This window comes from Heterocephalus glaber, unplaced genomic scaffold (genome assembly GCF_053883595.1).
Source record: "Heterocephalus glaber isolate CG9 unplaced genomic scaffold, H.glaber_assembly_v1.0 deba00000331, whole genome shotgun sequence".
Lineage (NCBI taxonomy): Eukaryota > Metazoa > Chordata > Mammalia > Rodentia > Bathyergidae > Heterocephalus > Heterocephalus glaber.
In genome coordinates, this window is record NW_028258142.1 from 60995531 (window position 1) to 61018339 (window position 22809).

The 22809-nt window shown below is 48.6% G+C and overlaps 1 long non-coding RNA gene across 2 annotated transcripts; it reads left to right on the forward strand.

The window, feature by feature from the left end:
• The first annotated feature begins 2626 nt into the window (after window positions 1–2626).
• LOC110350845 (uncharacterized) lies at window positions 2627–8919 on the forward strand. Of its 2 annotated transcripts, none has more exons than XR_002397753.2 (3): window positions 2627–4193; window positions 4537–4928; window positions 5522–8919. It is a non-coding gene; the product is annotated as an uncharacterized LOC110350845 (long non-coding RNA). The 2 variants fall into 2 exon arrangements; XR_015444570.1 differs by having other exon boundaries at window positions 4537–4697; window positions 5522–8916.
• Window positions 8920–22809: the final 13890 nt, after the last annotated feature.

Here is a 22809-nt window from a genome sequence, read left to right on the forward strand (position 1 = left end):
CCATAGCGTGGAGATTCAGGTCCAAGGCTGGTGATGTGGTAGCCACGTGGCAGGGAGCACTGCGGCCCTCACACCCGGAGCTGGGTGCAGAGAGCAAGTCCATCGGGTCAGGTCCCGCAGTCCTCCCCGAGGAGGATCTGTCCCCAGCGTCCTAAGGACCTCCCAGCCGCCCCGCCTCCTCCAGGTCCACATCATCTCCAAGTGTGGGAGGGGCCACCCACTCAAACCCAGCAGGCTTGGGTCTGTCCGTGGGTGGGACAGCCAGCTCGGCCTCTGTCCCACCGGCCGGACTGTGAGAACCCTCTCATCTATTACTGACCCGTGTGATGCTAGCTCCGTAAAGGGAAACCATAGAAATGCATTTCTTCCAAAAGCCATTAGAATCACGTTATTCAGGAGTCGTTTCCACCATAATCATTACTTAGGTCTATGTTTAATTGATTGCTGATGAATTTATTTTTCCCTTAGAAATGGCAGTTTTCTTTTGCCTGAAGAAGACTCTAAGAGCTTTCCCCCCTTCATTACCTCAACACAATATGTTTTGATCGTGGTAGAACTCATCACCGTGTGTGTGTGTGTGTGTGTGTGTGTGTGTGTGTGTGTGTGTGTGTGTGTGTGTGTTCCAGCACTGGGGGCTGAACTGAGTTTCATCCGGGTCCTTTTTTAATTCTCTAAGACAGGGTCTCTCTAAGTCCTTCAGTTGCCGGGCTGAACACATGGATTTTTGTTGTTTTGTTTTGGGGGGAATTTTTTGATACACCGCTTTAACCTGAAGATTTGGATCTTTCCTTCGGAGACAGTCTCTGCCTAAGTAATCTTGGGGTGATTTTGGTTCCACTTGGTCTTGTTTTTCTCCTCTCCAGGGATACCTGTTGCACGGTGCGGAGTCCTCCCGTCTCTCTTTACACGGGCAGCAGGTGTTGGCGAAGGCTACTTGGCCCTTTCAGATCTATCTCCATGTCGTCTCCTTAGGTTCTCCAGAATTCCAAGATGCAGAAAAGACCGAAGACATCACAATTTCAGTGAAATCACACCCTTCTGTTTCTCTTCATCTCCCCACAGAAAGAAAACTCAGATATCTTTTCCCAAGAAATCAACAGACATCAATATTGGGTGATTTTCACTTGAATTTTCGTAAGATCTGAGGGTGCGTGGCCTTCTCTCGACTCTCTCCTCTTCCTCTGCTCCTCACGCGTCTGTTCCCAGTGGGGACCCCAGCCCCCAGCTCTTCTGGCTCAGGCTTCGGTGGGAGCGGGGCGGGGGCGGGGGCGGTGCAGGCTCAATTTCCGTCCTACCAAGCCACTGGGCCACACAAAGGTACTGAAGGATGTCACCAAGATTGGGTTTCCCCTCCTCCTCTCAGAGTCTGTCTCTGCTTCTTTTTAAGCGACTGCGTTCTCTGCAGACACGAACATGCTTGCTCTAGGTGGCTGGTAAGATGGCTCCCGCTGGCCCCAATCCCACAGAAAGCCTTAGGATTCGGGGGACAAAAGGGAGCCCCTTCCTCCCCCAGTATGTCACGTATCAAATCTCCTGGAGGAAATGGGATCGGCTTTGCTTGGCACCGTGTAAACGTGGCAGGGTGGCTGGGTTGGGAGGGTGGGTTGCATATCCTGTCCCCTGGGAATGGGGCCAGTTGGACTAATGCTCCGCCTAAGGAGGGTTGTTTGTTGACAAGACAAAAGCAACAGATGTCTGCCACACCTCGCCTCTTTGCTATGGAAATGTATCCTCCACAATCCCCAACCCCCACCCCGCTCTTCAGGCCCCCAGTTCAGGGTTTATCCGCAGGGCCCTTAGTAAACGTTTCGCTCAAATATCAAAATGTGTATCCCGTTAAAGACTTGGAGAACCCGCCTGGCTTGGGATTTCATCTCTTCTGCAATTGTTTTTCGGTTTTAATTGATTCCGGGAAGGGAGTAACAGTGAAAGATTCCTTTTATGAAAAGTTCTTTGCTTTTGTTTTGCTCTCTGTGGAATATGGAGAAGAGATAAAAGCAGGGGGAAAGACTGAAGAAAAAATGATCTCATAAATCTCAGTCTTTCCAAGGGAAATTATAGTTATTTTATATGCAGGGGGCTCAGTGAGTTACAAGTGCAGGGCAATTCTGTCAGTAGCAATGCACAGGTACCTGAACGGTACTAGAGTGAAAGGAAAACCTTGCTTTGAAGCTTTAGGTTAAACCAATACAGTTATTGAGCAATTAAAATTTGTCAGGTACAGTGGCAGGTACTGAATAGAAACATGGGTGACTGTACTGGGGAGGCTGAGGCAGGAGGATCACAAGTTCAAATTCCGCCCCTGGCAAGACTCTGTCTGAAAATTTAAAAATACAAATCGCCAGGGATGTAGCTTAGTGATAGAACCCTTGCCCAGACAGTATAAGGCCATGGGTTCAATCCACAGTACCATTACAGAATCAATAAAATAAAGGGGCTCCATGGATTTCGCCAGACCCAGGGGAAGGCGAGGGAAATAAGTAAAAACATGGTCTCACAGGGACAGCTGCGGCCTCCGTGCACGGCCTGGCAGGGCTGCACTGCGTGGGCAAGCGTGCGTGCGTGCGTACGCATGCGCATAGCGTAGCCTTCCTGGGCGGGACCGGAACCCTGTGGTTGGCAAGGCGGAAGGCCTGCGGGTGCCCTGACCTCAGCGCGGTGCTCCCGGGAGGAAGCTGGCCCGGGAGTGTGGCCTGATGTCACTTCTGTGTGGGATGCGGCACAGTGGGGCGGGGAGGAGGGCGGTGGTCAGCAGGGCCGGGGGTCGCCGTTCCAGACTCGGGGTTGCAGAGGAGGCCGCATGTTCTCGCCGCAGACGCGCTCCTGGTGACCGTCCTCCGTGACATATTCGCGGTCGGAACGTACGTGTCCATCTGACCAGTGCACCACTTGTGTTTGTCTCTTGGAGCTCAGGAAGCCTGGGAGCCCGGCCCAGTGGCAGAACCGGGTTTGAAACTCAAAGGTCCACTTCGCCCTGCAGCGCCCCCCCGCCCCCCGGGTCTTATCTTCACTGCCCCAGGTCACACTGCCTCGGGCCCTCCGTGCTCAGGGTGACCCGGGTCACCTCTGCCTGCCCGCCCAGTCTCAGGCTGCCAGAGGACGCAGACCTTCACAGGCACACCGCATGGTATGCGTGCTTGTCCTTCTTAACTTACTAATAGTTTATTAAATGTGTCAAAGCTGGCAAAAGACTTACCCAGAATCATCTCATTCGGAGAACAGAGCTGGCCAACATCTGAATAGGATGCTACATTGAAGAGTGACAACGTAGCCAGGTGTCATGGCACATGCCTGAAATCCCAGCACCCTGGAGGCGAGGCAGGAGAATCCGAAGTGTGGGCCCCGCCTAGGCCATTGGTGACTCATGTAGCTCAGTGTGGAGGTCTTGGGTTCAATCCCCAGTGAGAGAGAGAGAGAGAGCAGCTAAACAATTAAGGTATATAACTTATAATGTTAAATAATCATCAGAGAGTGTGTTTTCAAAAGATTTTCATGACATGGAGAAAGGGCTAAAATATACTACATGAAAAGAAAGATAAGACGATAACAATTTGAAATACTTCACACATTTAATGAGTGCTGTGGACATTTATGATTAGAAGACAGAATGAAGTTAAAACCAAAGGAGGAGGGAGAAAGTGATGGGGCACCAGAGGAAGTTCTGGAGCAGGCAGTAGGGAGATAGCCCTGGGGGAGGCACACAGACATACGGCTTCCAGCCCAGGGCAAATCTGTGGGAGCAGTGAGCCCACTGTGGGGTTCTGTGACCTGGTTTGTGATCTCTTCATTTTTGTTTTGGGTTGTGCTGGGGATTGACTGTTCGTGATTCTTAGTGTTAGCAGGAACCCAGCAGAGGAACCCCCGCCAGAATCCAGCTAACTCAGCAGCCCCTGGGAGACAGGTCCCCAGCCCCTCCTCCACCTGGAAGGAAACTGCCCGGGGACCAAGCCCCAGGAGCCCTACAGTGTGGTCACCCCACTGCCACAGCAAAAAGAGACCCAACAGGTTGGACCTGAAGCTGCCCGGGAGCCTCCCCTCCTCCCTCCTGCGCGTGCACCAAAGAGCTCAGATTTGAGCCTAAAGTGAAAGCTCACGTCCTGGGATCCCCGCAGTGGACTCCTGAGCTGCAAGGCACAAGGCCCCCAGTGTCTGTCCTTGACAGCCTCCCCCACCGACGTTTAGGGGCGATGGAGGTAGGTTTGTGTGGTGTGGAAGGAATAAATCCTAGAATCACACTGGGAAGCCACAGATTCCATGGGACCATGGCAAGATGTGGGAAAGAAAGGACTACGAGCCTCCTGAGTCAACAGAACAGCGGGATTAGCACACGGCGCGCGCACACACACCCGTCGTCTGCAAATATCCAAGGGAAGCATTGTCTGCAGGGCAGTTCCTCCCCTGTCCCTTCTAGGGAGGCACAGAGCACTGTCACAGAGGCGCCTGGCCCCTGTAGCAAGTTACAAGGTGAGGGTGAATCAGAGCAAGACTGAGAAGCACTGCTTAACGGTAAGCATCTGTGTGTGCTTGGTGTTGCAGAAAGAGCCAGGCAGAGCTGGGCGCCATGGCACACACCTGTGATCCCAGCACTCCGGAGGCTAAGGCAGCAGGATCATAGCTCGGGGCCAGCCTGGGCTACACAATGAGACCCTGTCTCAAAAGGAAAAAATGAATGAATGAAAAGAAATACCGAGGCTGAGGTGAGAAGGGACTGGTTATGGGGGAGAGTGCACTCCGTTGCTGGAAGAGAGCGTCCCTGCTAAGCTGGGATAAGCGCTGTCCTTGGACTCTCTGGACCCTTGGCGGGTGTTACGTTTTGCATAATGCTTTTGTTATGAACTTTTCTAATGGTCTGACACAGATTCGTCCATCACGTCACCATGGCAATGCCACGACATGGGTGTATATTGCATCTTCAGAGGCACAGAAAGGTGAGGTGTGCTGGCCAGGGTCTTGCTGCTCTCCATAGCCCAGAGCCCCGGGTTCACACTGTGCAGTCTCTCGAGCCGAGTTTATTACTGCCATGGATCATTTCAGGAGTCACTAAACTGTTTCTGGGTGTGTTCGTTTCCAGGTGAGATCAGCCTTGGTCTCCGTGGCCTTGGTGACTGTCGCTGGCCTTCTGCAGCGCGGCAGGGTCATCCACCTCCCAGAGGGCAAAAGGCAGAGAAAGCAGGAATTGGCTGCTTTCCACTTCCTGCTTCCCTGCCTGAGCCGGGCCCTGATCTCCTCTCACCCTGTGCTTTGGTTTCCATCTCGGACTGCCCTGGTGCTCAAACCTTCCCAGCTGGGCTGGCTTCACACCCCTCAGTTTCCTGGGATTGCGCTAATGGGGTTTCTCTCTCTCACGTGCACACACACACACACACACTCCACCCTCTCTGTCTGCTGGTTACATATCTGTGGATTCAACCAACCATCCAAGGATCGAATAGTAGAAAATGTGACATCATGGTGACACACTGTGTTATCAGGCCTCTGTCCTGAGCATGCACAAATGTTTTTTCTTGTCATTTTTCCCCAGAACCACCCAGGAGAGCAGCTGGTTACATACATTTACGCAGTGAATTGTATTCGGTACTAGAGGACAGCCAGAGGCCACTGCAAGGAGCACCATGGTGGATGTGTACATCCTGTGCTGTTGGGTTGCAGGGACATGGCACCTACAGATTCGAGGGTCCTGGGAGGGGCGTGAGCTCCAGGGACACCGAGGGACGGCTGGGTGCATTGCTGGTGTCACTTCTGCAGAGAACACTGACCAGTACTGTGCTGGCTGGGCATCCAGAAGTCTGCACAACCCCAAGGGGCTGGACAGAGATTTTCCAAGTGGTTTTGTATTCAAAATAACCCCTTCTTTCAGGTCTCCAACCAGCATCTAAAAATATCCATAAAAATACTTTCCACAGTTTTTCTACTCCTCACAAGAACCTCTCAAGATGAACTACACTTAGTAAATATGGCAATGTATGTAGCAGTGGTGGCGAACCTATGGGCACGAGCCACAGTAAGCTGTTTGTATCATTGAAAGCTCTAAAAGGTTTGCCATCACAGGTGTATCAGCATACAGTTTTATAAGTCAGTCTGTCTGTGTTTCTGTCTCTGACTCTGTCTCTCTCTCCCCCTCCCCTCCCCCTCCCCCTGCTGAGAACTGAACCCAGGGCCTCAGGGGTGCCAGCACCATACCCCCAAGCTTCCCTCAGCTCTGTCCCTTACTACAGATGCTCTCATTTATTCCTCACAAAATCCTGATAGCAAGTGGAGCTGCGATTGCTCTCCTGCTCCGTGAGGACAACTCACATCCCAGGGGACTCGGGAAAGGTCACACAGCCATCTATGCCAGGACCAGGACCAGGAGCAGCACCTACACCCACTGCATCCTGGTGTGGGGAACCTCTGGATAAGGACAGAGGCCTCTATTCCTCAGGACCTCCATGTCACTGACGCTGTCATGCAGAACCCGAGACCCACATTGAGAGGCTCTGGCGGCAGGAGGAGTTTGAAAGTGCTGCTTCAGTACTGCAGCAGCTGTGTTGGGGAGCGAAGCTGGAAGACCTCTCCCGCCTTCCAAGGGGCCCTGAGGGAGACTCCCAGCTGAGAGCAGGACTGAGACTGCTGATTAACTGCGGTGAACAGGGAGGGTGAGGTCCTCGCTTCCAGTAGACTTTTAGCCCACTGTTGTATTCCTGCCGCTTGTTCCTGAGGGCAGTGGAGGTGCAGCAGTCGAAAAGGTGGAACTGGGCCACATAACTTGGGCAGTGAGCAGAAAGCAGGTGGCCTGAGGGGGTCCCTGCTGGAGAGCGTGGCCCATGGATGCGACACCAGGCATGCAGCCCTGGGTTCTTCAGAGTGCAGGATAGTCCCTCCCTTGGAGGCCTGAGGCCAGAGCTCTGTGCTGAGGAAAAGGGGCACAGGAGATGGGACTCAGGACCTTCCCTGTGGGTGTGGGAGCTTAGGGGAGCCTGGACTCTGGTGGAGAGAAAGGTGGGCACTTCAGACAGCCAGACGACCTCCTCACGTGCAGGCTGGAGGGCTGGGGACTTCCCTGGGTCCCGAACCATGGAAGATGTATGTGTGTCAGGTCCCAGAAAAGGACCTGACCTCCCACTCTCGGTCTCTCTGGGAACATGTTGGGATGTGACAAGTAGAAAGTGAAATGAAATCTTGGCACTTGGGAGGCTGAGGCAGGAGGAGTGCCCTGATTTGGAGCCAATTCTGGGCTACAGACTGAGTTCAAGGCCACTGGACTACACAGCGAGACTCTTGTCTCAAAAACAAAAAAGTGAAGGGAAATGAAACCGTCAAAGTGACAGAACTGCACCTGGGAGAGAAATGATTTGTGCAAGCCACAGGAAAATCTGTGCCTCTTTGCAAATGCAATTGTTTCCCTTCTGATGATTTCAGACCCCTGCCAGGGAACATAGACTACAGCCAGGACAGATCCTCGCTTTACCCGGAGTCTGGATCCTGGTGACATTCATTCTGATGGAGAACACATAGGTATCTCAGTCCCCAGAGCAGCCTGTAATTATTTCGTGTATGAAAGTGTTTTTTATACATTTGACATCATCTGTTGTCATTAAAATAAACATTGGCACACAGTAGGTTTGTGTAGTCATGATGGGCAGCTCAGTGTTTGAGGAACCATCAACAGTGGAATAATCACACTGTAAATATTTAAGCTCTATACTTATTCATTGTTTTGCTTCAGAATCTACCAAAAATGTATTGCACTGCAGTAATGTTGACATTTTAAAAGGACCCTAACATGGCATGGTGGCCCACACTTGTAATCCCAGCACTTGGAAGGCTGAGGCAGGAGGATTGCCAAAAGTTCGAGGCCAGCCTGAATTACATGATGAAACCTTGTCTGAAACAAGCAAAACAAAACAAAAGGACCTAGTTTTCAGCATGATGCCTTGTTTAATATGAAGTTGCTTTCTGTGACAGCTTTTAAAGAATGACTGCAATTCTGTTACCTCTAACAGGGTAATGAAAAGTCCTTTTTAATGTTTGAAAAATTTAGCTCAAAATAAAAATCTTCTATCCAAGTGAAATATTTGAATACTATGAGTCTGATACAAATGCATATTTGTTTGTGGGTTTGTTTTTTGACACAGCATCTTGCTTTGTAATCCAGGCTGGCTTTGAACTCACTGTGTTGCCCAGCAGCGATCCTCCTGCCTCAGCCTCCCAAGTGCTGTAATCAAAAGGAAAGCATCATTCTGGTCCTCAAGGACACAAAGTTGGGGCCCAGGGAAATCTGCACTTACAAACCTAGTTAAACAAATCCTTATTCTCCTAGCTACATCTCCACCCACTTAAGTCCCTAAGACAAGCCCTTCAGCTTATCATGGTTTCACAGTGTGCCACTTTGTCTAATTCTATATATAAACATGTTCATCTCTATCTTTTGGTCATCATTGCCTTATGATGTCTTCCATGCCACATAGAACTTGTATTAAATTTGTATGCTCATCTTCTGTTGACCTGTCTTATGTCAATTTAATTCTCAGACTCAGCTGAAAGCCTACAAAAGGGTGGAGATCGAATTTTGCTTAAGGAATTCCAGCCAGAGGGATGCACGGAATCTGTATGTGGGAAGGAAGCCAGTCGGCTAAGTGCAAGGGGTCAGAACACTCAGGGTCATTGTACCTTTTCTTAGAAGATTACTTGGCAGTATGCCTCAGCAAAACAGAGTAAACTAAGGAAAAAATGCTAGGATCCAGGAGCCAGTGGTTTCCAGTGAGATATGTCGTTAAGGGAAGCCCCAGTGACTGCTGTGCCTTGGACCCACACAGCTGGCAGCAAAGGCCTTAGGAGGAAGTTGTCCCTGGGGGAAGAGGTCAGGTTTTAAAAAAAATTTATACTAACGTTCAGATTTTAGAATAATAGAGACCAGCAGTGCAAATATAAAAATAAAGACAAGAAGACAATTATAAAGCTGCCTTGTTAGCTGAGGTGATTTTACTGTAAGCAATAAGAAAACCAATTCACCTTGCTTAAAGAATAAGAAGTGTGGCAGGCTAAGGCAGGAGGATGGCAAGTTTGAGCCCAGCCTAGGCAATTTAGCAATTTGAGACATAGTCTCAAAATTTTAAAAAAATGGTTAAGAAGGCTGGGGCTGCAGCTCAGTGAGAAGGCCCTAGATTCAATCCCAAAATCCGGGGAAGAAAAAGGAATAAGAAATGTACCATCCGACAGAACCGGGATGCTGTGGAGGCAGGGAAGGTGCCTAGTTAATTCAGTGGTTCTGACCTTTGTCAAGCACACATTCTTTCCCTCAATCTCTGTGGTGTCCTCACAGTGGCAAAATGCAGACAGCTCTTTCACCATCCACATCCAACACGGCAGAATCCCAAAGCAAACCTGTGTCCCTCTTGGAGACAGGAGACCTATCTGGAAGCTCCTGCAGACACCCTGTCCTTGTTCATTGGCAAAAACTATCTCTAAACCTTTGCTAGGAAGGAGAGGAAATCACTGTAGCAGCAGGCACTAATTGCCCTCCTTCCCTCCCGAGACAGAACTTTCTGGGTTGTATCTGGATACACAAACACCAGGCTGGAAGCCACCTCTCCCAGATTTCTGCACACCTAGGCATGGCTATGGGAATAACCTCTGGCCGACAGGCCCTGAGTGGAAATGATGTGGTCAATCTGTGGATGGCTGTGTGCTCTCCCCTGCCTTGTTTCTTCCTTCTGGCCAGCCGAAAGTTGGTTGAAGGTGGGTCAACCTGAAGATAAGGGGAATTTCCAAGGGGATGACAGAGCCCCAGGTAGGAGGAGCCCAGGAGCCAGGACAAGCTCATGAGCTATTCTATCCTTGTCTAGTTACTCTTCTTGTTGCTGAGACAAAACACCCAGCAGCCACAAGTTAAAGGAGGAAAAGTTTATTTCAGCCCACAGTAGAGATTTTGGTCCATAGTAGTCTGGCTTCAAAACAGTGTGCCACGGCTGGGGATTTAGCTCAGTGGTTTGACCACCTGCCTCACAAATGCAAAGTCCCGAGTTCAATCCCCAGTACTAAGAAGAAGAAGAAGAAGAGGAGGAGGAGGAGGAGGAGGAGGAGGAGGAGGAGGAGGAGGAGGAGGAGCAGGAAACAAAACAGTGTGGCATGTCAGAGGGGCATCAGAGGAGGAACAGTCCGTGGCAGGGTAGGCAGGAAGCAGCAAGCAGTCTTCCTTCTGTCCGTTTTATCCCATCCAGGCTACAAGCCTTTTGGGTGGTGCCACCCACATCCAGGATGGGGCTTCCATTATCCACACCCAGAACTATGCTAAACCAATCAGTAGACTAATTTAGTGCCACACACCTTTAATCCAGTATCACACACCCAGGATCCAGCCAGGTTTTAAAAGCCCCACCTAAGAGTGCGTAAGGCTTGGAGGGGCATCTAGATACAACTCATAGCAATCCTCTTACATTGTCTCAAGTTTGGAGTTCTGTGTGACAGAGACATTAACTTCTGTCCTTTTACTGTAATCAATTTTTTTTGTTGTTTTATTTGGAGATACAGCCTCACTATGTAGCCCAGGCTGGACTTGAACTCATGGTGATCCTCCTGCCTCAGCCTCTTGAGTGCTGGGATTACAGATGTACACCACCATGACAGCTCTATAATCATTATTAAAGCAGCCAAAGCAGCACCCTAGGTACTGGAGTGGCAGGGCTTCACTTGGCCAGCTGTAGGGAACAGGGAAAGGGGACATTACTAGAACCTCTGCAGTAAGTCCTAGTCTCCTGCGAGCCACCGCAGCACAAGGTGAATTACAGGAAAGGTAGAAAAATGAGACTGAGAAGAAGCTGAGCTTTGGGCCTGATCAGTGCTGCTCTGGGCGGCAAAGACGAAAGCCCCCAGCTTGCAGCACCTTTTATTCAGTACTCAGTACATCAGGAGAAACACATGTAACAAATGACTGCAGGTGACGGAAATCTAAGAACAATGAGGAACTGAGTAGATGAAGATTTTGTTCCTCCCAGGATGTCTTCAGCTGGTGTAATCTTGTCCTGGAGCATCACAGCATCACCGGATCACTGAGGTCTCAGTTGTGACCAGAGGCCAAAATGGAATTATGTCTCAAAATGCCATAGCTGGCCTGTAGGCAGGAGAACTAGGATTTTCCCTTAAAATTATAGCATTGTCGGTAGCATCGCTCCCAACAGCCGGCAGTTCTCCAGGACAGTCCCTATGAGGGGACATCCATAGCGCCCTGGAGATGGGTGCATGGGAGGGGGCTGCAGACCAAGGCCCTGTCCTCTCGGGCATAATCCCCCGGCGCTGTCTGGGGGCGCATGGGCTGGGCCGGGAGGGTCACCTCAGAGCCAACCTGGGACAGGTCGCGCCCGGTCTTCACCGAGGCCTCGGCTCTGCTGTCATCCTGTTTCAGCAATCCTCGGCCCCGCACTCATCCAGTGGGGAGAGGACTCAGGACGCGGTAGGAGGGTCAGTGAAGCCACATTTCTGTCTTTCAGGTCGGCTGGGGCGTGTCCTCCTACCACCTGCCACTTCTGTGACTCACTGTGGGCCGGGCTCTCCGCTTTCAACACCAAGTCACGATGGCGGGCAGCGGGGAGGGGCAGCTCGGCGGCCTAGCGGTACCGGGCAGTGGCCGTCGGGAGGTGGAGCCGGGCGCTGCCTAGACGCCCCCGGAGGGGCCCCGGGGTGGGGGTGCCCGGGGCTGGGCCCGGTCACTCCTCTCTCAGATGGGGAGACTCCAGGAATAGCTCCCGATAACCGCAGGAGCCCTGAGCTCCGCCATTCTTTCTCTTACGGCTTCTCTTGACTCGGCGTCCGCACTGGCAAAGGGTCGGTAACGGCATCCTCTTCTCCTGCGTCACAAGCTTGTGGTGAATTGCAGAAAAAGGTAAATTCTAAATTGTGAAAACACAAAGGCTTAGCGCCTTCGAAGTCCTCTCGCCCTGGTCCCTCTGGGCCCCCAAGGTCTCTTGGTCTCAGCGCATCTTCCTCAGTCCCCGAGACCTGGGGGAGCTTCTGGTCGGGGACACTGCGGGCCGCGAGCAGCTGAGGGAGGAGCCTCTCTGTCCTGCCCCCACCTCGACGGGAGCCGGGATGTGTGGCCGCCAGGCCCCAGCCCCTCCGTGTCCCCTGCCCTGCCCTGACCAGGGCGGGGCCTGGCTTGGGCCTCCCCTTCCTGCAGCAGCGGGGTGGGCTTTGCCTGGGCCTCCTCCTGCCCTGCTCTGGGAGGTGGGTTCAGGAAACACAAATCAGCTTATCCCAAGGAAGCAGTCGGGAGTCTTTCAAGAGGGTCACATCTACCAGGCCAAAGAAGTCTACGGTCCCCAGCTAGGCGAAGGGCAGGACAGGCTCGGGGGCCCCACACTTGGGGGCTCCCCCGTTTGGAGGACTGGGGCACTCCCGTGGGGACATGGCTGCCCCTGCCTGCACCCTTGCCTGCGGGAGGAGGAGCCGAGGGCAGGGAGAGGGAGGCACAGGGAAGAGCAGGCCAGGCTGTCTCGCCCATCTGTGCACCCCCAGGGCCTGGCAGGCCATCAGATGCCCTGGGAATGTGGTGGAGGGGCTGGACTCCCCCCAGGCTTTGCCACTGAGTCCTTCTTTAGCCTCGTCCAGCCTCCTGGGGCAAGTCTGCGATCAGAAATGGAACCCACCTCACAAGGTTTTCCCAGCATCAGCTAAAACAATGTATCGAATATGGCTTTGGGGATAAAGGACGTGACATACCAGCTGGGGATAGAGGTGCATACCTACAGCCCCAGCATTCCAGGAGACAGGAGGACTGCAAGTTCAAGCCTAGCCTGGGAAAATTAGTGACTTATCGAGACCCTGTCTCAAAATAAAAAATAAAGACAAGGCAGAAGATGTGGCTCAGGGCAAAGGCTACAACTTCAATCCCCAGTGCTGCAAAGGAAAACAAAATGTCAAATACACCCAGGTGACAGTGTAGTGTTTAAAAAAATACTAGTTTTCTCATTGACATTTCTCTAATAGAATACAAAAGAAAGAAGAGTGTTTTCATGAAATTCATTAAACCATTTCCACATTAAAGAAGGAAAATGTGGCTTCTGAAATTCTCATTCTTCTGGCCTGGCCCTTAGCCAATAGGTTGCTATCCCCCGCCCAAACCTTAGCTCCATAGCTTCTCATTGTTTTAAGGAGATCAATTTAGAATCAGCCCATAAAATTCTTCCCCTCAGATGAAGTTGCGATTTGATTAGAATTTTGTTAACCCTGGCATCTTTATTATACTGACTGCTTCCAGAAAATGGCAGGTTCTTTTGTTTGAGTGACTATTTTTCTCATAGGTTCATCATAACACCTAGTAGACTTTTCATTTAGATTCTTCTTAAGGATTTTATGGGGTTTTTTATTTTTCCCTACTACAAATGAGACTTTTCTCTGCATCGTGGTTTAATCATTTATAAGAGATACACGGGGAAGGTATTGATTTGCTAAAATTACTTCTGTAGGGCTGGGGATTTAGCTCAGTGGTTCTGCCGCCTGCCTCGTAAGCACAAGGTCCCGAGTTCGATCCCCAGTACCAAAAAAATTACTTCTGTAGCTGCTATAAAGAAAGGAACAACAGCAATAACACTATGGTCACCAGTGACAGTCGTGGGCAGTTGTTAATGGCAGGCTCTATGCTGTGCTTCATGAAGGTTCTCCCACCAGATTAATTATCATCTGATGATAATTAATGATGAGAACGCAGCCACACAGGAACTTCCCCAGATCACTGGTACGCTACTGAACATTAATTCCTTCATGCTAAACGGCGATTCTGCCTCCTCCCTCCCAGGGTCAGGCCTCCTGGTTCCATTTCACACTATGCAGAACTGGTCATAGTTACAGCAGCATGTTAACTAGCAGTTAAGGTCAGTGAAGCGTTCTGAAACCTCCCACACTTGGTGGGCATGAGTCATGAGTGTGTGAGACTGTGGTCACCGCAGTAATGGCAACTGTGGCTGCAACAGTGATGTGCACCCAGGCAGCCTGAGTTACCGTCCGACTCAGGGCTGCGGCTAATTCTAGAGCTGGTGCCGCCCACTCTTGCAAGGCGGTATTCTTCCTGAAGGACAATTTGACAATGTGTGAAACAAAAGGAGCATCGTCTGCCTTCCCTGGCTCAGAATTCGAATTTACTGGGATTTGTCCTCAGTAAATAATCATAGATAAGTACAAATACATTTTCAAAGATATTTATTCTAATATTACTAATGGTGGTAGCAATCTAGATGTACAAAAATGTTTTGTTTCTCAAGTACATTACATTATACCTACAGGAATATTTTATTTTTGGAAGGGGGTGATTTTGTTTGTTCGTTTGTTTGTTTTTGAGAAAGGGTCTCATTATGTACATCAGGCTGGCCTTGAACTCACTATTTAGCCCAGGCTGGCCTCCAACTTATGGTGATCCTCATGCCTCAGCCCCCAGAGTTCTAGGATTACAGGTGTACACCACCACGGCCAGCTAGAGGAATATTTTATAACATGAAATGGGACTCTCCAGGTACTTACGGAATTTAATTACCTTTTCCTTGACTTTCAACAACCAAAACTGCAAACCATATATCACATGCAGAAGATGGTGCTTATGTTAGATCAGGAGAATGCTTCCCATTTATCAATTGGATTGTTGGTTGGGTTTTTATATGCTTTCTCATGAAGTGTTTTTTGTTGTTGTTGTCATTTGGGGGTTTTTTGTTTACTGAATTAGCCTAGATATATTTGCTATATATATAAAAATTTGTCTCCAATTCAACAAGAAAAAGATAGATAACCAGATTTTAAAATGGGCAGAGGACGTAAGTAGACATCTCACCCCTGATGATGCACACTTGGCTAATACAGGTGAGAAGATGCTGGATATCAGCAGCAATTAAAGAAATGCAAATCAAAACCACAAAGAGACATCACCCCAGGTGTGAGCTGAGCTAATCCCCTGGGTGGCTCCTGCTGATCGAGCTGACCATGCAGTTTAACTGTCACAGGTGTAGAGTTTCCATTTTACAAGATGAAAAACTTGGCAGTGTACTTAGTGCCACAGAACTATATGATATTTTAATTAATACTAATATTAGGGGATAAAAAGGTGTGTTATGTACATGTACCAAGTCCCCATGATGAATATAATCATCGAGTACTGCAAACATGTTCTCATAACATTTATTCTCAAAACAAAAAAAATAGTATTTTAAATTAACATAATATTTTTAGGTCAAGAGGGTGAATTTTTTTTAACCACAATTAAAAAGTTTTTTAAAAATAGTCTCATCATGGGGCCAGGGATTTAGCTCAGTGGCACCACCACCTGCCTTGCAAGCGCAAGGTCCTGAGTTTGATCCCCCGTACCAAAAAAAAAAGTCTCATCACTGTGTTTGTGCTTTCAGATTTCAGGAATCAGAGGTAGGGATTTCTTACACCTGAGCCATCTGATGTAGGGTCCAGCCACATGTGGCTATTAAATACTTGAAATGTCCTCTGGCAAGTGCAAGCCCTGAGTTTGACTCCTAGTTCCAAAAAAAAAGGAATGTCCTAACACTGTAATTTCAAAATGTGCACTAGAGTTCAAAGTTCTAGTGTCAAAACTTTTAAATATATATTTAATAATTTTTATATTGACTACATGCTTAGGAGTAATATTTTGGATATGCTGGATTAAATGAAGTATACCATTTAAAGTAATTTCATCTTTTTCTTTATTTTTTTAATGTGATTATTAGATATGGCAGAAATTTTGGAATTATCAAACAGGAATTTAAAATAACTATGGATAATGTGCCAAAAGCTCTAACACAAAAAGTGGCCAAAACATAAGAACAGATGGGTAATGTGGCAGGTAGAGTGGAGCATCAACTTGGTTGGCTTTGGGATTTGCCCTTGGGACTGGAGGAGTGCACTTCAGGGTGTCTGGTAGGTGATGGAGGTGCAGCCCTGGGGCCTGTGTCTGGTCCCTGACCCCTGCCTCAATGGTGCTGTTCCCTTCTCTGTTTCCTGGCCACCATGAACTAAGCAGTTTTGCTCTGCTAATCCCTTCTGACGTGATGTTTCTGCCTTGGAGCCAGCTAACCATGGACTGAATCCCCTGAAACCCTGAGCCACATTGACTCTTTCCTCCTTTAAGTTGTGGGTGTTGGGTATTATGTCTCAGCAACAGGAAAGCTGATGTATACAGGTAATCCTGTAAGCCCAGTGACTTGAGGGGCAAAGGCAGAAGGATCACAGGTTCAAGGTCAGCCCAGACAACTTAACAAAACCCTGCCTTAAAACAAACAAACAATTAGACACAAGAAGAAAAGCTTGAAAGAAGACGGGAGGTGGTAGCTGAGGCCCAGGAGAGGTGGAAGTAGGGGGTGGGCACAACCAATTCATCCATGGAAGAACAGGGAAAAGAATTATACTGACCTCCTCTAAAAACCATTGTACCATGCATGGTGGCGCACACTTGTAATCTCAGCACTCAGCAGGCTGAGGCAGGAGGATCGCCATGAGTTCGAGGCCAGCTTGGGCTATCTATTGAGATCCTGTCTCAGAAAACAAAAACAAAAACACTGAAGCAAGAAGAGAGAAGAGTGCAATATTTAAAGTGTTGAAAGAAAAAAGCAGCAACCTTGAATTATATATGCAGCAAAATTTTCTCTCAAAAATAATAAAAGGAAGGGCGGTAGAGGTCACAGCAGTGGCCGGTGCAGGTGCGCAGAGGCGGCTGCAGACAATGCGCAGAGCGCAGGTCTTCAGTGTGGAAGAACAGCCTGTAAACGTAGGAGAGCCTCGACTTGTTCAGTACCTGCTCCTGCAACTGTACCTGTTGCTGCCACTGCACGAGAAGAACTTCAGGGGCCTCACGAGAGTGAAGAGCTAGAGAGGGCCTTGCAGAAAGCGAACCCACGCCACGTCTCGCCTTTTCTTTGCCTGCAGGGCTTCGGGTGGTGAAAGCGGGGCCAGTGGAGGTGGAGACTCTAGCGCTAGGGGAACTTCCGCCTCAGGAAGAGCCTCGCTGGCAAAAAGACCCAGGCTATCAGCCCCCAGCCAAAAAACAAAGAAAACCAAACAGAGCAAACTGCACTACACAGAGGAGAGCGAAGACGTGGATGTGTCCGTCTACAACTGAGGAAGGAAAGCAGGAAGGTCGGAGGTCGGAGGTCAACGCAGAAAAGGTAGCTGGTGAGAGGGGGCCTCCAGAGCCAACGAAAGTGTAAAAGAAAGGTGAAGAAGTCACTCCAGTGTAGCTTTGCAGTTGCACGCGTCCACGGAGCTGCTCAAATTTGGGTGGTCCCATGAAAAGCCACACTGATGTGAAACCACGCGAGAGCTCTCTCGGCAGGGCATTCAGAAGTCAGCCTCCTGCAGAATCACCTTGATGCCCACCTGGGCGGCCGTCCTCGGTGCCCAGGCTATGGCCCGGCCTTTGTGGCCAGGGGAGACAGGTGAGGCATTGTCGTCACGAACACATCCCGGAGAGGCCATCTAAGTGTCCCGCGGGTGGCGATGCCAGCGTAGGAGTCAGCAAATTAGACGGGCACGTCCGCCGCCAGCCACCAGCACAGTCGTGCAGCTGTGCAGTTGTGCTCGCAGGATACACGAAGCTCACGAGGCTCGGGAGAACCCCTTCAGGGAAAACCTTATGAATGTTACGTTTGTCACGCTCGGTTTACCCAGAGCCGTGCACGAAGACGCGCATCTCACAGAAGCCCACAAAATGTGGCTGAGCTTCATTGTCCCACTGACACTGTCATAGCCCAAAAGCGATCTGGGGTCCACTCTCGAAAGCAGCATTCCTTACCGAGCAAGGCGAGCAAGGCCCTTTACTGCCACGCTGATTCGTGAGCGCTGTGCCCTCACGCGGCCTCGCAAGTCACACGAGAGCGAGAAACGCGCTAAGTGTGACCAGTGCGATTGTGCTGTGGACGGGGAGGAGCGTGATCGTGCATACGTGTGCCCACACGGGGAGGAGCCTTACCTCCACGCCCACTGTGACAGCGCTTCCACCACAAACAGCCCCTCCCCGGCCCTGCATGACCCCAGCCTTGCAGCTGCGGCCTTCTCTGCTCTAAGCGTGGGCAGACGTTTACACGCGGGAAAACCCTGAGCCAGATCCAACCACACTGGGAACTGAGCCTGAACCGGACCCCAACCCCACCACCTGCCGAAAACCGGAGAGGAGGATCACCCGGCGGGCAGAACCAGCCGGCCCAAACGGAACGCCAGCAGCCACCATTCCGGCGGAAGACCTGAACACAGGTGCAATGGGGGGCGTCATCGCTGAAGCCGAACAAGAGCGGGGCTCTGAGCTGTGGAGCGCGGGGAGACGAGGCCCAGCCGCAGACCCCCGTGGGCCTCAGCACGGGGGACTCGGCTCCGGGGCTGCTCCGGGCTCTGCTTCAAGGCAGTCTTAACATTTCTCCTTTCTTTCTTCCTTTGGCTTCGGGAAAGGCATTGCACACCATTTCACCAAACCTACTGAGAAAGAAAACGCCAAGGATGATGTTAGAAAAATGGGATTTAACTAGAACTTGCTGTTGGAGGGTAGCAAATCGTGAAAGGCTCCTGAGTACCTGAGGGTTTATTTTGAAAGGCTGAAGACAGTGTTTATGCCTAGTTTTCTTAGATGGAAACGGACATTGCGCCCTCTCTCCTGATTAGTAAACCACTCCAGAATGGCCACGGGTTTCCCCGAGTTCTTCAGCCTTCTTCCCAAGAGAGAGCTGAATGGTAAATGCAGGCTTGGGAAGGACGTAGACTTTTAACCTGTTTTTTGCTTTTGCTGTTCCCAGACTCCCTTTGCTCAGAGTCTGCTGCATGCACCAGTAGTGTGGCATGCCACGATGGCTTTCTGTCCTGAAAGCTTTGCCCGTTTCTTGACAAAATTTTGTGTATGGCCAAGCTTGTAAGTAACTTCTTTTACATTTCAATCTTTTCCATTAATTGAGGTTGAAAAAAAGTGCAGCATGAGAAAACCCAGCATTTTAATGACTTGCAAATTAAGTTACCACGAACTTGGTGGTGTGTAAATGTCGACAAGGAGTCGGATCCGATCATGCAGCAGAAGAGCACCCGGACTGCTGCCCGCCAAAATGGACGCCCTTGTGGACAGACGGGGTTTCGAGCCCATAGAGCCACCATCTGAACCTTGCACAATTAACTTTCAGTTATGACTTCCCATCGACATTTTCTTTGCTCTGTTTGTAGCTGAATGTTGCTTTATAAATCCTCTGTTAAAGCCAGAAGGATGATTGTGAGTGGATCACAGCAGCACTGCCAAGCTGGGCCAGGAAATTTTACTACGTCAGTAATTGAAACTCTGGATCTTCAAATAATAATAATAAAATAATGATAATAATAATAATATAAAGAAAAACCAACTAAAAAGTGAGTCTTGCACATGAACTGTCACATGTTTAAAATATTTGTGTTTTTTTTGGTACTGGGGATCGAACTCGGGTCCTTGCACTTGCGCAGCAGGCGGCGAAACCACTGAGCTAAATCCCTGGCCTTTAAAATGTTTTTTAGAGCATCTCGGTCTTACTAATTTCAAACACATTCGTCTGTGTATTGCTTTTAGGAGAACCATGAGTTAGCTATCAGAATCTAGGCTGATGCATTTTGTGCTTAGCTGTACTGTGTGATATTTTCCGCTATTTTAGGACGCCAACATGAGACCTGTAATAAAATACGTACTGGGGTTGAAAGCTGGGGAAAGGACTTACTGCTGTACAGTTAATAAATCATAACAGATTAAACAAAAAAAATAAAAAGTACTAAATACTTCCTCAGGCATACAAAAGTTGAGGGAAATCATCTTCAGGGGATGCCTTAGAAAAATGTTAAAATAAGCTCTCCAAAGAGAAGTGAGATGGTATGGGTCAGAAATGTGAATCTATATAAAGGAAAAAAAATCAAGAAATAAAGCATCAAAAATAAATTAAGGTATGGGCCGGGGATTTAGCTCAGTGGCACCATGCCTGCCTCACAAGCTCGAGGTCCCAAGTTCAATACTCAGTACCAAAAAAAAAGAAAAGAAAAGAAAAAGAAAATAAATTAAGGTAAAACAAAATCTTTTCATTTCCTTGTTCTTAACTGATCAAACAGAAAATAAATATTTGTTCAAAATAATAATACCAACAATATACTAGATCAGTGTATGGATAAGTGCAATGTATGACAGAAATGTTATAAGAAATGAGAGGAAAGAATTGAAAATAGCATTAAGTTAACTGGTTCAGAGTTTCTATTTTAATATTTAGATCTTTAATCCATTTTGATTTTAGTTTAGTGCATGGTGAGAGATACAGGTCTAGTTTTAATCTTTGACAAATTGAAGCCCAATTTTTCCAGCACCATTTATTAAAGAGGCTATCTTTCCTCCAGTGAGGGTGTTTGGCTCCTTTGTCGAAGATGAGATGGCTGAGTGTGTCTGGCGTTGTTTCTGCATCTTCTAATCTGTTCCACTGGTCCTCAAGTCTGTTTCTTTGCCAGTACCATGCTGTTTTTATCACAGTAGCTTTGTAGTAGAGTTGCAGGTTGGGGATTGTGATACCTCCTTCCATGTCTCTGTTACCTAGAATTGCTTTTGCTATTCTGGGTCTCTTCTTGTTCCAAATGAATTTTGGGATTGTTTTCTCGAGGTCTATGAAGTATGCTGCTGGGATCTCAATTGGAATTGCATTAAATCTATATAGCAGTTTTGGAAGTATGGCTATTTTCACTATATTAATCCTTCCTACCCAGGAGCAGGGGATGTCTGTCCATTTTCTGATATCATCTTCAATCTCTCTTTTCAGAGTGCCATAGTTTTCAGAGAACAGGTCTTTGATTTCTTTCATTAGGTTGATTCCTAGGTATTTCAGTTTTTTGGATGCTACTGTGAAAGAAATTATTTGCCCTATTTCTCTCTCAGTGAGTCTGTCATTGGTGTAGAGGAAAGCTGTTGATTTTTGTGTGTTGACCTTGTAACCAGCTACTTGACTGAATTTGGTTATTAAGTCTAGAAGACTTTTAGTGGAGTTTTTGGGGTCTTCTATATAGAGTATCATGTCATCTGCAAATAATGACAGTTTGACTTCTTCATTACCTATCTTTATTCCTTTTATTTCTTTCTCTTGTCTAATTGCCGTGGCTAATGTTTCCAGAACTATATTGAACAAGAGTGGTGATAGTGGACAACTTTGTCTTGTTCCTGATTTCAAATTCTAACACAGTGACTGTGACAGATGCCGTATACACACTTGGATCTTCACTGACTTTTTTTGTTGTTTTTGGTACCAGGGATCGAACTCAGGACCTTGTGCTTGTGAGGCAGGGGGCAGAATCACTGAGTTAAATTCCCGGCCCTCTTCACTGACTATTATGGGAAGAGGCACTAGAATTGCTGATGCATCGTGTGCAGTATCAAAACAAAATATGCATATTTCTGCTTTTTCTTTTTCAAAAAGAAACATAAGAGGGAAACCCCGGAACCCTATGCTCCTGGGTACCGGGGTGGGGGGTGTTTATCTGCCTGCCGGGCTGTGGCACCAGGGGCCCAGCTCTGCCTGGGACAACTTCCCTTGTAGAATGGACTTTAATATTTTACATGCAAAAAGCAACAGTAAGCTGGGCTGGTGGCACAGGTCTGGAATCCCAGCACTCAGGAGGCTGAGACAGGAGGATCAAGCCCAGCCTGAACTACACAGAGACACCTTGTCTCAGAAAACAAAACAAAACAAGACAATGATAAAAATCAGAAGAACACAGAGGACTGTAATTTAAAACACAAACAAACCCAAATGCATTTCAAAAGAATAATAGTTGAAGAGCAGGGCAGACTGAACTCAAGTAATTTTTTGTTTTTTTGGTACCAGGGACTAAACTTAGGACTTTGCACTTTCGAGGCAGGCAGCAGAACCACTGAGCTAAATCCCCAGCCCTAAACTCAAGCACCTTTTGAGCAGGATATTTTGACCTTATGCCCTCAGACTAAAGGAAAAAGAGCATCTAATTATCGCTGGGAGGGCTGTTCTTTGCAGTGGCCTGGCCGTGGCAGTCTAGGATTGAGCAAGAAGCAATGCCCTCCTGGCTGTGGCCCACAGAGGCAGAGGAAGGCTCACATTTGAGAAGTGGGGGAACGGACGTCAGTCCTGGGGTGTTGGGCTGAAATTGGAGGTCAGCACAAATTCATGGTTCCCAGCATCTGAAAGTGTGTGTGTGAGCGTGTAAGAGTGTGTGAGCATGTGAGTGTGCATGTGAGCGTGTGTGTCCGTGAGTGTGTGTGTGTGTATGTGTAGTCCTACCTCTGTCTGCTCAGAAAACCAGAAGCAATGACTTCCCAGTAGCAGTGCACACGCCAGCTTCCCACTGAAAACCACCAGGGCTTCTTGGAGAAATGACCAGAGACATTTGGTTGTGTCAGGAAATAAGAAAGTCCTCCAAGAATGATGAAGGTGAGTGAAAAGGATAAAGACAGCAGTCTGAGGGCCTCCCGCTGGCCAAACAGGAGACATTTTGAGCATCTAAACAGAGAATAACAGCAATGGATTATAACTCACTGAACAGAGCAAGACGTCACATTCCACGGCGATACAAAGAAGCCAACAAGCGAATGGAGGAGGAAAAGCTCTTCCTATAGTAGTAAATGGGTTATAACACTAGAGCATAAAACTTTGAAGGACAGGACATTGACCTTGTTTCAAAATACTTATCAGTAACAAAGTAAAAATTAATTAATTTGCAGTGGAGAAGACTGGCAGACACCACCTTAACCACATCAGCAAAGAACGTCACCACCAAGGGGGGAATCACCACTGACATCAGGTGCCACTGGATTTGGGCATGCAAAAGGATGTAGTGTCTCCTTGTGTGTCT